Source organism: Phocoena sinus, chromosome 1 (genome assembly GCF_008692025.1).
Source record: "Phocoena sinus isolate mPhoSin1 chromosome 1, mPhoSin1.pri, whole genome shotgun sequence".
Lineage (NCBI taxonomy): Eukaryota > Metazoa > Chordata > Mammalia > Artiodactyla > Phocoenidae > Phocoena > Phocoena sinus.
The window spans coordinates 18761124-18777419 of NC_045763.1; positions in this window are offsets into that span (position 1 = coordinate 18761124).

Genomic DNA, 16296 nt, shown 5'->3' on the forward strand with positions numbered 1-16296 from the left:
CTATTAGAATGCTTCTGGCATGTAGCACATTGCCAAGCAGATAGCAGGGACTCAAGAACTGTTTAAATTAACTTTTATTTTACAAAACAACAAAAAAGCATTATTTTTGCATCAATCCGCATCCATAGGAATTAAGTGATTTGATAATCTGTTGTGCTCTTTAGGAGAGACATTGTTTTTCTACGTTTATATTTTCCAAGATGCTTTGGACACTTGGTTTATTAAAACATTTATTGATTACCTATTATGTGTCAGACATTACGTTAGATGCTGTAAATTCAGTGGTGAAAAACATGGAGCTTATGTTTCCGTAGGAAACAAGCTGGTCAACAAGTAATTGCAGATCTGTGATATGAAAGAGACAGTAATGTGACAGTTTAAAAAAAAAAACAACTTTTAAAACAAAGAGTTGCTGAACAAGTGTTTCCTTACTCCCCCCTCTCAAATTAATTTAAGCACTTTTTAGTGGCTAGAAAACAGACTCCTGTAAATTACCCTCAGTAATGAGGAAATGAATACAGTTTGGTGGTACTCCACCCAACTTTAATATGGATAAATGTTTAGAGCAGAGTCTGATGCATAGCGAGTGCCCTATAAATGTTAATCGGACTGGCTACATAATTTGTGGGGCTCAGTGCAAAATGAAAACGTTCAAAAATTAAGATGACAATAGCAGAGCACTAAGCCAAGTGCAGGGTTGTTCCGAGAGTGGGGTCCCGTGCAACTACACAGGTGGCACGGCCATTGAAGCCTGCCCAGAATGTTAGCAATTATTATTATTACTCATAATGCCTTGAGAAATGATAAGAGCAAGTGAGGTACAAATATTTACTCACTGGAATCACTTTCTGCCTCACATACCAAGTGCCCCTTTATCTTTTGTGCTTTAGTATCCCAGTCTTGAAAAAGATGATACTGGGAAAAGTAGAGAAAGTAAGCACGGCTCAGTTGGGGCTTGAGCTGGGCAGTTTACCAAACTCTAAATCTGCTGCAGGTGGTAGTGGGAGCACATGAGGCAGGTGGGGAGGGAGATACACCAAGGAATTTTGGAAGTAAAACACTTCCTCACAAAAGTTCTGCCATGTGTGGTTAAGAGCACCGTATTTCATTCTGAGCACGATACCAAGGTTGGTAATTTTTTTGAAAGCCAAATGTTAATCTCTGAAAATGGTCTGTTGGCACTGCACCTCTTCTTGAAGAAATTATGTTTTATTGGGATTTGTGTCAGAAAACCACTTTCCTTGCGTACTGTTCTCAGAATTGCACAAGACCCGAGTGTAAAATATATATCTATGAATTTCCTTGATCCTAAAACAGCTCTTTCCTGATTTGTGGACAATAGTACAAACATCACACCTGAGAGGGCCGTGCTGCTAGCTAGAGGGAGACTCACAAGGACAAATTCTGTGTGTTAAAGCCATGGAAGTATGAGCCTGTCTCCATAGACAAAACCAAAACCTTGAGTCAGTACATCAAGCTTAATTTTATTGCTAAAACTGTTTGATTCAGACAATTGCCATGGATGGTGCTCGGCACTGCCTCTCTCTCCATGAACAAACCATCAATTAGAAGCATGCTCTTTAAATGTGTTTAATAAGACATGCCTGGTGTTTCCTAGATGCCTTCTCACTCTAATGAGTAGGCAGCAAGCCAAGTTCCCCAGACTGAGGACTCAGTGTTCCCTTTTAGACATTCCTTACTTGTGGGTCAGAAACTTTGGGGCACATACATAAACACATTATCAATTTACCTATGTACAGACTCTTCTTTTAACCTCAGGCTCCCACTAGTTCTGCTCTGTGGGTGAATTCACCACTACTGCACAGACTTGTTTATCTTATTCCTTAGATGATCTATTCTAGAACGTGGATTGCTACCTTGAATATGCTTAAGGTAAAAATCACTTGTTATATCTTAGCCTACTTTTTAATGTCTTAAAATAACATTTTTCCCAGTTATAAATGTCCTGTGTTTATTGTTAACATTTTGGAAATGAACTATAAAGACAACAAACATTATCTGTGATCATACAACTCAGAACTAATTACTTCTAAGACTTTTCTGAATTTCTGAGCATTTCTATAATTGTTTAAATTGGGGTCATACTATATATACAGTTTTATAATGTGTTTTCTTCCTCACTAAACATTTTATAAAGAATTATCTTCTGGGGCTTCCCTGGTGGCACAGTGGTTAAGAATCTGCCTGCCAATGCAGGGGACACAGGTTCGAGACCTGGTCTGGGAAGATCCCACATGCCATGGAGCAACTAAGCCCGTGTGCCACAACTACTGAGCCTGCGTGCCTAGAGCCCCTGCTTGGCAGCAAGAGAAGCCACTGCAAGGGGAAGCCCGTGCACTGCAAGGAAGAGTAGCCCCTGCTCACCGCAACTAGAGAAAGCCTGCGTGCAGCTACGAAGACCCAATGCAGCCAAAACTAAATAAATAAAATAAATAATAAATTTAAAAAAAAGAATTATCTTCCCTGGCCAATAGATAGTTTTAATAGGTATAGTTTTTGTTTGTTTGTTTGTTTTTTGCAGTACGCGGGCCTCTCACTGTTGGGGCCTCTCCCGTTGCGGAGCACAGGCTCCGGACGCGCAGGCTCAGCGGCCATGGCTCACGGGCCCAGCCGCTCCGCGGCATGTGGGATCTTCGCGGACCAGGGCACGAACCCGTGTCCCCTGCATTGGCAGGCGGACTCTCAACCACTGCGTCACCAGGGAAGCCCAATAGGTATAGTTTTTAATCACTGCTGTATCAGTTATGAATTGGGTTCAATTGCCTGTAACAAAAACTTGAAATAATAATGTTGATCATGTTAGCTTACACTTATTACTGAGCACTTAAATGCCAGGCATTTTTCTCACAAAAGAGCAAGGGAAATGGCTCAAGAAGTAGCAGAATGTTACAACTTTCAGAGGTCATTCTGCTCATAGTTTTCAGTTATTTTCAGTCACATATATTAACCCATTTAATTCTCACTCCAAACCTATGAGCTAGGTTACTATTATTCTTTCCATTTTATAGATGAGGAAACAGGCATACAGAGTGGTCAAAACAAATTAGAGTTTCTTATTTATTTTATTTATTTATTTATTTTATTTACTTACTTATTTATTTATTTTTTGTATAATGAGAAGTCAGGAATAGGGAGTCCAGGACTGGTATGGCAGCTTCAGGATATCCAGGCTCCTCCTTCATTCTTTCTTCTCTGTTATCCCTAGTGCTGGCTTCTAGACTCAAATTGCCTCATGGTCACAAGATGGCTGCTGGAGCTGCAGGCACTATGTCTACAGTCCAAAAAAGAAAAAAAGAAAGAGTAGGACAAAGTTCAAAAGGCATATGCTAGCTGAATCACCACCCACCCCCCACACTCAAGGAACTTATTAAGTTGGAGACAACAATACCCACTTATACTTTAATTAGCCAGAACAGAGTCTTGTAGCCAACCCTATCATCAAGGGAGGCTAACCACTCTTATTCTCAACAAAATTAGAATTCTGTTTGTAAGGAAGAAGAGGGAAAGGAAAGATGTTGTGGATACATTAAAAGGGTACATTTCATTACATGGTTGTAGCATAATTGATTTATGTAGAAACAGTGATGATGATGATGATAAAAGCTAACACTGAATAAGAACTAACTACATGCCAGATACTGTATTTATCATTTTATCTGCACTATCTCATTTAATCATTTAATCCCCATTCTACAGATGAAGAGACTGAACCTTTGAGACATTATAAGGCTTTCTGACAGTATATAAGGTTGAGGGAATAAAAGGTAATTTAAGACAGTTCCTGTGTTTTCAAGGAGCTCTTAAGCTAGTGAGGTACACAGTATTTGTAAAATTGAGTTTTAGGTCACTTTTACATGGTTCATAATTGACTTATCTTAATTTTAATCAGATTAGTTTTATATCATCCAAGATGCCCATCAATTACTATCCAGTCCCAGAGAATAACAATAGGCCGAGTAAAAAAACTTGCTTACAGGTATCTATATCTTTTATGAGTGTCACTGAGCCTATAGTCAGAGACTGTTTGAAGCAGAACACACAAATAGACAAACATAGTTAACTTGACTAAGCTTTGGGGTGCCAGACATTCGGTCAAACATCATTCTGTGTGTGTCTGTGGAGATGTTTTGGGATGAGATTAACGTTTGAACAGGTAGACTGAGTAAAGCAGGTTGTCCTCCCTAACGTGGGCAGCCTTCATCCAATCAATGCAAGACCTGAATAAGACGTCTGAAAGAGGCTGTGTAAGAGGGAACTTCACCTGCCTAACTGATTAAGCTGGGACGTTGGTCTTCTGCTCTCGGACTGGATCCTGAAGGCGCTGTGGCTGAGGCTATTAGCTAACAACACACGTGGTGGGGGAAGGTCACTTTTGAAAGGGAGACCTAAGCGGGCACACTTCTGTTACTGAACTCACGTTCCGAGTTCATGTGCCTGACACACAGTGAGGCCAAACAAACCAAAACGTTGGACTTTGGAGTAGAGAAAGGTTTATTGCTGAGCCATGAAAGGAGAATGTGTGGCTTGTGTCCCTCAAAACCTGAACTCCCCGAAGGGCTTCAGCAAATCATTTTTAAAGGCCAGGTGAGGGAGGGGGTGGTCACAGGGTACGTCATCAGCTCATGCACTGTTCTCTGATTGGTTGATGGTGATTGATCCTTAGATAGGCCTACATGCACATGATCATCAGGTAGTTAATTTCTTGCATTTGGTGGTGGTTTTTAGCATATGAAAAACTCAGGAAATATGCATGAGATACTATTACCTGGGTACTTCAGAGAGGAGCTACAGCAGAGGATATGGGGGAGGGGTCTGTCCCAGGAAGGCCGCATAGGGTCCTGCTCAGTTACACTTACATGATGGCTAAAGTCCATGCCTTGCTTCATGCAGATCCCCTTATTCTGACATTACTGGGGAGCATCTCCTTCATGGGTCCCATGGGTCTTTCCTACTAAGGGGAAAAATTGCAAGAGGGAGGCTCGTGGGATGAACTACAGCTCCGTAGCTGCAGCTGCTCTTGGACCACAGCTGACACCCATCTTGTCCCGCCTCCGCTATCCTCACGCTCATGTCACTTCTGCAAATCTTGATGGCTCACCCGTAGTGGTCTAAGCCCCTTGTCACCATGTCCTTCTCAGGTCAGGGTTGCAGCACTTGTCCATTTGCAGTACAATTGTCAAGTAAGTGATATGAAGAGAGACCTGACTAGATCACCTGGGTTCTTTTTTCTTGGCTGTGCCACGCGGCATACAGGATCTTAGTTGCCCAACCAGGGATTGAACCCATGCCCCCTGCATTGGGAGCTCGGAGTCTTAACCACTGGACCACCAGGGAAGTCCCAGGATCACCTGGGTTCTACACGCATTCCTCTCAACCCCTGTGGTATCACAGTAACCCTATCTCTTCCTGCTGAAGGGGTTGGTTGGCAGTCGTGAGGCATCGTATCCCGGGCTCAGCATTGATCTTTGTACCTGGCAGGTTGGTGGCAGGTTGGTGGCAGGTTGGCAGCAGCTAGGTAGGTCAGTCTTGGTAAGTGGGAATGTACATCAGGCGTCAGAAAACTACAGCCCTCGGGCCAAGTCTGGCTTGCAGCTTGTTTTTGCACGGCCCACGTACTAAGAATGGGTCTTAACGTTTTCAAATAGTTGAAAAAAAATCAAAAGAAGGTTTATGTTTATTTACTTGTTTATTACCTGACTCCCTCTGCTGAATGTTTCTTTTTATTTATATTTACCTATTTCTTTTATTATTTATTTATTTTGGCTGCACCGTGTCTTAGTTGCGGCATGCAGGATCTTTAGTTGCGGCATGCATGTGGGATCTAGTTCCCCCACCAGGGATTGAACCCACGTCCCCTGCATTGGGAGCATGGAGTCTTAACCACTGGACCACCAGGGAAGTCCCTGAATGTCAGCTTCTTAAAAGCAGGGACTTGTCTGTTTTATTCATGCCAGAACCGTCTCACATCGCAAAAGCACATAATAAAATGTGAATCTATGGAACCCTTGTGCATTGTTGGTGGGAATGTAAAATGGTGCAGCCACTGTGGAAAACAGTTTGGCCCTTCCTCAATAAATTTAACATAGAATTACTATAGAACATAAACATAGAAATACCCAGCAATTCCACTCCTGGTGTATATACTCTAAAGAACTGAAAACAGTGTTTGAACAAAAATTTGGACATGAATGTTTATAGCAGTACTATTCACAACAGCCAAAGGTGGAAACAACCCAAATGTTCATTAGCTGATTAATGGATAAATAAAATATGGTATATTCATACAATGGTATATTATTCATCCATAAAAAGGAATGAATTACTACCATATGGTTGAATCTTGAAAACATTATGCTAAATGAAACAAGCCAGACACAAAAGACCACATAGAGTACTGTCATTTATAAGAGATATCCAGAATAGGTAAATCTATAGAGACAGAAAGCAGATTGTGGTTCCCCCTTCTGGGGGAAGGGGGAATGGGGAGAGCCTGCTCAATGGGTATGAAGCTCCCTTTTGGGGTGAAGAAAATGTGCTGGAACAAGGTAGCAGTGATGGTTGCACAACACTGTGAATGTATTAAATATCACTGAATTTCACATTTTAAAATGGTTAAAATAGTAAATAGTATGTTATGTGCATTTCACCACAGTGAAAAAGGACATAAAAATGAAAAAAATTTTAATCTATCACTGAATGTTTGACATTTGCATTGTTCCCACATTTAAAACTAACCCTGAGATAAATATCTTTGTACATTTTGGTTAGGACAGACTTCTCAGTTTTGAATCACTGAGTCAAAGAATATTAAAGAAATTAAGGACTTGATAGACATGATCAATATGCCCTTTGGAAATCTGTACCAATTTCACTCTTCTTATTCATTCAATAAACATAGAATAAACATGTAGAGTTTATATTCTCTGCTAGAACTGGGAGTACACTGAAGAATAAGCCGCAGTTCTCAGGGGGTTGAAATTTAACTGGGTGATACAGTCCTGTAAGTAGCCAGTAACAATAAGGGATAAGAGATGGAAGTTTAGGGTGACACTGAAACAAAGAAGGAGGACTTAATTCCCTCTGGGTTAGGAAGGGAGATGATATCTAGGAGATCTAGGAGTTTTCCCAGCCTGGGTCAGCTACTCTCACCAATTCTGGACATCATCTTAAAAAGGAAGTTGCAATTTTTTAGAATTTTATAGATTAAAACTTTTACTTCTTAAAAGTACGTTTATTTGATTGTTGGTGAAATAAAGATTTTTTTTTTCATGTCTGTTTCTCCCTTAGCCCATTTTTCAATTCAGATGTAAACATTTTTCTCAGGATGTTGAAGAGTTCTTTACATAGTAAGGATACCTCTGTTACAGTTATTTTCATGGCAAATATATTCTGCTAGTTTGTAGTTTGTTTTCAAATCTTGTGTAGGGTGGTTTTTAAAGACAGCTTTATTGAGGTATAATTTACATACCATAAAACATGCCCACTGTAAGTGTACAATTCAATCATTTTTAGTAAAACTTTTAGTAAAATTTAAAGTGTACAATTCAGTGATTATATGTGTATACATATATAGACAAATTCTCTCTATATGTATGCACACACATATATATGGTGTATAAATATAGAGTAACTATAGAATTGTGCAGGGTGTTCTAAAAATATGTATATATCTTTCACTGTATATAGTCATAGTGTTTTTATTATTATTTTTGAGCTCAAACTACTGTAGAGATTAAAAACACCAGTAAACAAGTCTTCAACATTCTTTTTGGAACCATATTTCATAATCAGTTGTTATTTGTTTTCCTGTCTGGAACATCAGAGGAGGCACACAGCTATGGGGGAAAAAAATCACATTAGATTTTTTCACATGGAGAGACCTTCCGCATGAAAAGCAAAGAGGCAGAGATTTAATTGTTTAGCCTCACTGCTGCTGTACTGGAAACTATGTGACTTGGTTAACAGGCAGCCCGCAGGCATGTGGGAAGATCAGAAGACTTGGAGCCCTCTGTGAGAAGCTGCCTCAGTTACCCAATCCTGATTTAGGGCAAGATGACCTCTGTTCTAGCACTGCCCTACGTTTTGACTTTCCTCCCTCTCCTGGCTCCATGTGCACACAGTGTCCCATTTTAAAGCACCTTCTTCTTTCTCCTTTTCCTTTCCTGAAGTCTGACTCCTTCTAGAATGCTCTTGGCTCAGTGTTACCTGTTGGAGAGGAATGACTTCTAGATGATTCCCACTTTTAGAGGGCATTTCAGCTCAGGTCCTTGCCTTGATGGTCAGAACATATCACCTCCAGGCATGCTCCCTACATCTCATCCCTCTCCTGGGATTTCGTCTCCCTTTGCCCCATCCTGCCACACCCCGAAGACAGGGAGGCTGGGTCGCCCAGGCACGCCTTTGTCTCCTGGGCTTTTATGCTGTGAAGTCAGTGTCATTATCTCTATTTTCAGTTGAGGAAGCTGAGCCCAAGAGAAGACAAGGGGTTTTGCCAAGATCCACAGGTTAAAGCAGTACAGACATTGTCCTTCTTTGTTCCTGCCCATGACTTGTTTGGGGAATCCCTTGCTTTCCATGTCTTGGTAAGAGGCAGAGCCTGCCTCACAGTATAGATGCTTGTTTTCCCAGCCTCCCTTGTAGCAAAGGTATGGACCTGTGATCTAAGCTTCACCAATCACACGCCCCTTTTCCAGAGTTAGACAGCAGGCTGGAGTCACACAGGAGCAGGGACCACAGAGAACTCTCCCTGGTGGCAGTGGTGGTCACAAGAGTGGCAGAGACCAGGGCCCAGCCACCATGCAGCATTCCAAGAGGGGCTGCTCCTCTGTTGGAAGTGATGCGTGGAACCTGGGGTTTAAACCCTCAGCATCATGGGAATCTTGGGAGTGAGTGAAGTCCCCACTCACTATGAACTGGGCTATGAACTGTCATCTTTTTTTTTTTTTTTTTTTTTGTGGTACGCGGGCCTCTCACTGTTGTGGCCTCTCCTGTTGCGGAGCACAGGCTCCAGACGCGCAGGCCCAGCGGCCATGGCTCACGGGCCCAGCCGCTCCGCGGCATGTGGGATCTTCCCAGACCGGGGCACGAACCCGTGTCCCCTGCATCGGCAGGCGGACCCTCAACCACTGCGCCACCAAGGAAGCCCTGAACTGTCATCTTTTAATGGGCCATATAGTTTTGGGTAATGAGCCTCTTAGTGTCAACCTCGACACACCGAGGATCAGAGAACTTTCCCACAAATTTCGGCATTGCCTAAGTGCCCTGATACCCAAGTACAATTCTGGGAGAAGGGGAAGGTTGTGGGCCTCTACATATAATGAAGATTATATTTTTTTCCCATACACATAGATAAGCGTTCAGAGCCAGATATAGTGTGACGTAGACAAATAAAGAAAATATTCTATCTTGTATCCAGGTGTTATGGAGCAGAAAACAGCTGCACTTGGGAAATAATTCACGTTTTAATTTTATTTAGCTCTCCTTTTCCCCCTACCCTCATAATCATAGGCGTGATGATTGACTATTCATATTGAGAAGGAAAACCTGGTCTGGATCTGAAAACGTTATGGCTGCTCATTAGGACATCCTCTAGTTCTGCTGATTGATGCTGAGTTGAAAGACAGGGTCTGTGAAGGAGCAGCCAGCATCTGTCCTTCCATTTCACCTCCTATTTGACCACAACTCTGACATCAGCCCTCTTTAGGAATGCAATGCTCGATTCACTGGGAAATCCTGAAAGAGCTGGAGACACGAGAGGGAAGGAAACAAGGGCTGTTGATAATAGGCTAGTGTCTCAAAGCCTACAAGTCTACATGGAATAAGTTCTCAGACCTGGGATCTTGAGGCTGAGGGGGAAGAAGTACAGGAGTGCCCCGAGGGAGGCATAAAGAAGCAAGGACCACAAAGAACTCTCCTTGGTGGCTAAAGTGGTCACAAGAGTGGCCCAACTGTTTAGCTGGAGCCAAAAAGACTAACAAAAACTCAGAGAATGCAAATAATTAAATGCTCATTGCTATAGGAATTGCTGGTACTTAACTTACCTAAAAAGGTCCCAAGACATCACTCCTATTTGAAATGAGAGCACAGGCCCACAGAGAGGTAAGCACATCTCTAGTTAGCAGCAACGTCAGGATGGAAATGGGTGAGTGTTGACTTCTCTCTAGTGTGATTATGCAACGTTACTGCTGTTTCTGGTTAACTGAATGTTCCAATTACTTGTACGTGTTCACTGATATCAGAAAAATGTCAAGCTTGTTGGCAGAGTATGGAGCGTACAGAAGGTGTCATGGGTGGTGGAGTGGAAAGAGGATGAGCTTTGGAGTCAGACGTGACTTTGAATCCTCTTCTCAGCCACTTTCTAGCTCTGGCTAGGAACCCTGGGGTAGTTTACTTAGTCCCCCTGAGCCTCGACTTTCCCATCCAAAGATAAGGATGAAATATTTATCCCTGATAGGATTTCATAAGGATTAAATGTTAATATATGTAAAGTATCTTGCACATATGGGGTCAATAGTGTATTAATGTTATTATTCTCATTTCTTGTCCATGATTAAAAGTTAATCAATAAGAGAGTACTTAACTCAGTACCAGATATTAATGTAGTTTCATCTCTGCTGGTAGGGACCCAAGGTCAGGAAACAACGGGTATTAAGAAAATAAAAGGTGAAAATTTAAATATTGTCCAAATTGAAGAGCATAATCAAGGCTGCTATGTTTGGATGTTCAGGTTGTTTACCACTCAACACAGGGGTACAGTTCACACAAACCCAATGTAGATGGTGCCCTCTGGATTTGTTCAGTGTACAATCTGAACAGTCATATGTGGTGGCTTTCAAGATAATAGATGATTAATAGTCTTCAATGAATAATTGGATGTTTTGTAAAAGGAGACCAGAAAGCAATTAAAGATGTCTTTGGATTTGTTGGTTGCAAGGGCCCTTGGGGATTATCTACCTCAAATTCCTAATTTTTCAGATGAGGAAACTGAGCTCCAGAGAGGGAAAGGGACATGCCTCATGCAGGGCAGAACCGGGACAAGAACCACGTCTTTGGTTCTTTGCTGATTGCCGTTCGCGTTGATGAACAACTTTCTTTGTTGGTAGGAGTTAGTATTCTGAACTACATCTTTTAAAAAAAATTATTTATTTTTGGCTGTGTTGGGTCTTCGTTGCTGCGCACAGGCTTTCTCTAGTTGCGGCGAGCGGGGGCTACTGTTCATTGAGGTGCACGGGCTTCTCATTGCGGTGGCTTCTCTTGTTGCGGAGCACGGGCTCTAGGTGCGCGGGCTTTGGTAGTTGTGGCTCACGGGCTCAGTAGTTGTGGCTCGCGGGCTCTAGAGCACAGGCTCAGTAGATGTGGCGCATGGGCTTAGTTGCTCCACAGCATGTGGGATCTTCCCAGACCGGGGCTTGAACCCGTGCCTCCTGCATTGGCAGGTGGATTCTTAACCCCTGCGCCACCAGAGAAGCCCTGAACCACATCTTAAACTTCCATAGAGAAGGAGGATTTATAGCTGCTTTGCTTCTTTTAATCTTTGTCAGGAGCAGACTCAGGATAGCTAAGCAGAAATTTGTTTAGCTCTGAGTCTTTGCAAGTTTTCTCAGGTCACATGATTCCTGTTGAGCAACACCCTTGAAAACATTTTGTTTGCTTCTGCTTTGACTTGATATTAGCTGGCAAGCTGTGTGGTTTAGTAATACCCTCAACCAGGTTGCTAGCTTGGTAGTAATCTGAGAACAATGTCTCTGGAGGCCCGCTGAGCTCCTCTGAAGGTTGCTATGGAGAATTGATGAACTGCTCCAAATTATAATTCAGAATTAAACAGGCAGAGCCTTAGTGGGGCCTATGGGAGACAGCAGGAAGCTGATATCGGGCAGTAAGTGCCTTGGGCTTCCAATTAATAGTCGGCTATGTATTGCCAATTCATTTTCCCTATCCTCCACCGCCAGAAATCAGCCAGTAAATGGATAGGTTGGAGGCAATATGCCACTAGGTGCCATGGGGTTGCCAGGAAGGCTAGTTGGTCTCTATCAGTGGCATAGACTTGAGGAATTCAGAGAGTGGAAGAGTGCTGAGGGCTGATGCATTTGGGAGGGGACTGTGTGGAGGAATTGAACCTGAGCCATGCTGTGACCATTGGGTAGGTTTGGAGCAGAGGAGGTAGAAAAGATGAGAAGGGGAATGCATTTTAGGTGGGAGAAATGACAAGCTCCAAGGCTTAGAGGGAGAAATATACCAGATGTGTTTGGGAAATGAAATATGGATCAATCTAGTTGGAATAGTGAGAAGTTACGAAAGGAAGCTTGGTCTAGCTTGGTAGGTTTTAACCTCCAAGCTATGGGGTTTTGACTTTACTCTGAAGGTAGTGGAGAGCTATGAAAGGTTTCTAAGATGTAGGCAGCATTGGTAAGTAACTTCAATTTAGTCTTTGAGTCTTTGACCTAAATACAGGTAGAAGAATAAGAAGGGATGCTGAATGACCAAAAGGGTAGATTATGCTGGTCATTTGCCTGTTGCTCTTGGCCCTTACCTGCCTTTCTGTGCTCTGCTATGTATCAGAGAGAGACAAATGCTACTTTCCAGACTCCCGAGCTAGCCGGTTTCTGTTTAGGTTTTGTCAACGAAAGGCACTGGAAGATGAAAGGAAGAGAGAATTGCCTCCCTTTCTGCCTCTGGTTTCTTGTGGTGTCTGTGGCATCAGTGACAGCAGTACCACTGAGCAGTACGGCGTTGGCGGTGGTGACAGCATTGGCTCTAGTGACAATGGCAGCAGTGGATCTGGGTGGTGCCTGTGGATACAGGAGCAACAACCTGTAAGTGCAGGCTCCCGGGCTCCTGCTCAGATAACTGGGCTCCAACAACCAACAGGAACCTTAGGGATACTGTGCCCCGGGCTTCAGGTAACATTTTTGCACTTCTAGCCCAGAGTGGTGATGGTTTCCTGAAGTTAAGAATCTTCGAGTAATCGCCCCTCTCCTCTTCTGCTCCTCCATCTTTTCTAATACTCTTGTAGCCAGTTCCTTTATTAAATTCTCCTGTCTGAAATACCTAGAACTGGTTTGCTTTCCTTTGATTGGATCCTGATTCATACAGTACCTAGTATACTTTCTTCACTTGCTTTCTACGGCACCACACAGGGTTCCCCGCCCCATCCTAGTAGACACTCTTTTTCAATCTCCCTTGCTGGCTGATTCTCTCTCTTCAACTTGACTCTTCATATTGGAGTGCCCTAGGGCACGAGAATGGCTAATGACTTTCAGGTGAAGAGTTAATTTTCCAGTGATCTAAAGCCTTAACCTTATCTGAATACAGCTCCATCACCCAGGAGCCGGGAATACTTTCTTTTTATTGATGGGGAAATTTAAGATTTCTTGCCCTAAGGACTATTTTATTCATACCATCTTGAGAGGTGATGCCACATGTTGCTTCTACCTCTGAAGCTGAGGCTAATCCCAGATTATTATAGCTGAAGAGGAGTCAAAAAGGATTTGCTCACTTGTAGGACAGTCACTCAGTAAAAAATAGGATTGTCCCCGGTAAAAAACCCACAATCCCAGCACTGGTCATCTCCTTGGCAGGTTCAGAAACTACTTTTTTGTTGAGCCCACCCTGAAATCCATCAAATCCGACAATATAGAGCATCCCAGTAAAATGCTTATACTTTTCAGATGTTAGCAATATAAAACGTAAACCACCATTTAAAATAATGAATTACTGCTGATGGGCATTAGTGGTTTTAAGATAACTAAAGTATCTCAGCAACATTGAATGTTACAATTTATAAACATGGTGTGTACACCTCTGTGTTTAATTAGGCCTTCTTTAATTTGTCTTGGCAATGTTCCGTCAGAATTTTCAGCTTTATGGTCTTGCATGTGTTTTGTTAAAATTATGAAAATGAATTCTACAATTTTATATCTAACTTTTTTTTCTTAATATTACTTTCAAAGCATTCTATCGTGTCCTTTAAGGGTTTTATTAACATTTGTGGGACTTCCCTGGCGGTCCAGTGGTTAAGACGCCACGCTTCCGCCGCAGGTGGCAATGGTTTGATCCCCAGTGGGGGAGCTAAGATCCTGCATGCTGCGTGGTGCAGCCAAAAAAAAAAAAGTAATGGCTGCATAATCCAGGTGGCAACTTTTAAACCACTAATATTACTGGTTTTTCTTAATACCTTTCCTTAGTGATAATTTCTGCGCCATGTTTCATTTTATTTTTTAGTTTTTTTGGTTTTTGTTGTTGTCGTCTTATTGCACCAAGTTTTATAACATCAGTTTTATTGTATTAAGCAGGTCCAGTGTTACACTGAGCCCCTTGAGGAATACAGCCTAGAGTAATTCCAGGCTCAGTTCCAAAGCCAACACTTCAAATAAAGAGATGTTTTAGTGCAAATGTCAGTTTACCTTGAATATCTTCCTAATCATGTAAGTAAGATTTTCTTGCCAACATTAGAAGTATTAGTCCATTATCTCTTAGCTACTTCATCGTGGTTAAAAAATCTTCTACATTTTGACCACATCAAACTTAAAAACTTTTGTGCATGAAAGGACACAATCAACAGAGAGAAAAGGCAACCTATGGAATGGGAGAAATTATTTGCAAATCATATGTCTGATAAGGGGTTAATATCTAGAATAAATAAAGAATTCCTAAAACAAACAAATAAAAAAAACCCCAAATACCCCAACCGAAAAATAGACAAAAGACTTGAATAAACATTTCTCCAAAGATGAATACAAGTGGCCAACAAGCATGTGAGAAGATGCTCAACATCACTAATCATCAGAGAAACGTAAACCAAAACCACAATGACATATCACCTCACACCCATTAGAAAGGCTATAAAAAAAAATAAGAAGGGTTGGTGAGGATGTGGTAAAATTGGAACCCTTGTGTACTGTTTTCAAGATTGTGCAATGGTGCGACCACTATGGAAAACAGTATGGAAGATCCTCAAAGAACAAAAAATATTACTACCATGTGATCCAGCAATTCTATTTCTGAATATATACCCTAGAGAATTGAAAGGAGGGTCTCAAAGAGTTATTTGTTCAACCACATATAGAGTAGCATTATTCACAACTGCCAAGAGGTAGGAGCAACCCAAATGTCTATCAACAAATGAATAAACAAAATATAGTATATGCATACAATGGAATATTATTTAGCCTTAAAAAGAAAAGAAATCCTGTCACACGCTACAACATGGATGAAACTTGAGAATGTTATGCTGAACAAAATAAGCCAATCACGAAAAGGTAAATACTGTATGATTCCACTTATATGAGGTATGTAAAGTAGTCCAATTCATAGAGACAGAAAGTGGAATGGTGGGTACCAGGGGCTGGTGAGCGGGGGGAAAAGGGGGGTTGTTTAATGAGTATAGAGCTTCAGATTTACAAGCTGAAAAAGTTCTGGAGATCTGTTTCACAACAATGTGAATATACTTAATACGACTGAACTGTACACTTTAAAATGGTTAAGATGGAAAATCTTATGTTAGGCTTTTTCACTACACACAAAAAAATAGTCTCCATTTTGCTATATTTCAAGGATTTTGTGGGGGAGCCCTACTGATTCAATCTTTACTCAAATCTAATCTTGAACTTAAATGTCTCTATAATACTCCATATTACTAGATGGCTGTGCTGAATTCCATCACAAAGCGTATAAACCCACAATCATTCAATCAACAAGCATTTAGCGAGCCTCTTTCTGGTATGTGAGGCGGGCATCTGTTACATTCTGGAGTTACAGAGCTGAGTAAACGGTTTTTGCCCAGGAACTTGCAGGCTTACCCTGTCGTGCTGTCTGATTCTGTTTGAAGCAAATCAGTACAGGCCACCCCTGACACATTCCTGGAGACCTGAATCATGTCCACTCCCTCTGCTGCGTTCAACTGCTGATAGAGTCCTGGGGACTAAATAGAACTCTCATGGGTCAGTGAGATGAGAGTGAGATGAGACTGTCTTCAAAACCCAACCAACTTAGGACAAGACTGACTTCTTCCAGAATGCTCTGAATTTCTCCTGCCCATCAGAAGACTGGTAAGGATGATTCTTTGCAAATATGTGGCCAGCTGAACCTGACCTTCCCCACAGCCCTCTGATCCTTGGTTTAATGCTCGAAATATAAGCCTCCCCATTATATATCTTCTTTCACACCCTCGTCGGCATTCTGCTCTGCGTTGCGTCTTCCTACTGCTTTGCTCCCCTAAAGCCTCCCACTGCACCCCCTGGAGCCTCATCCTATGCTAAGCAAACCCTACCAAGGACT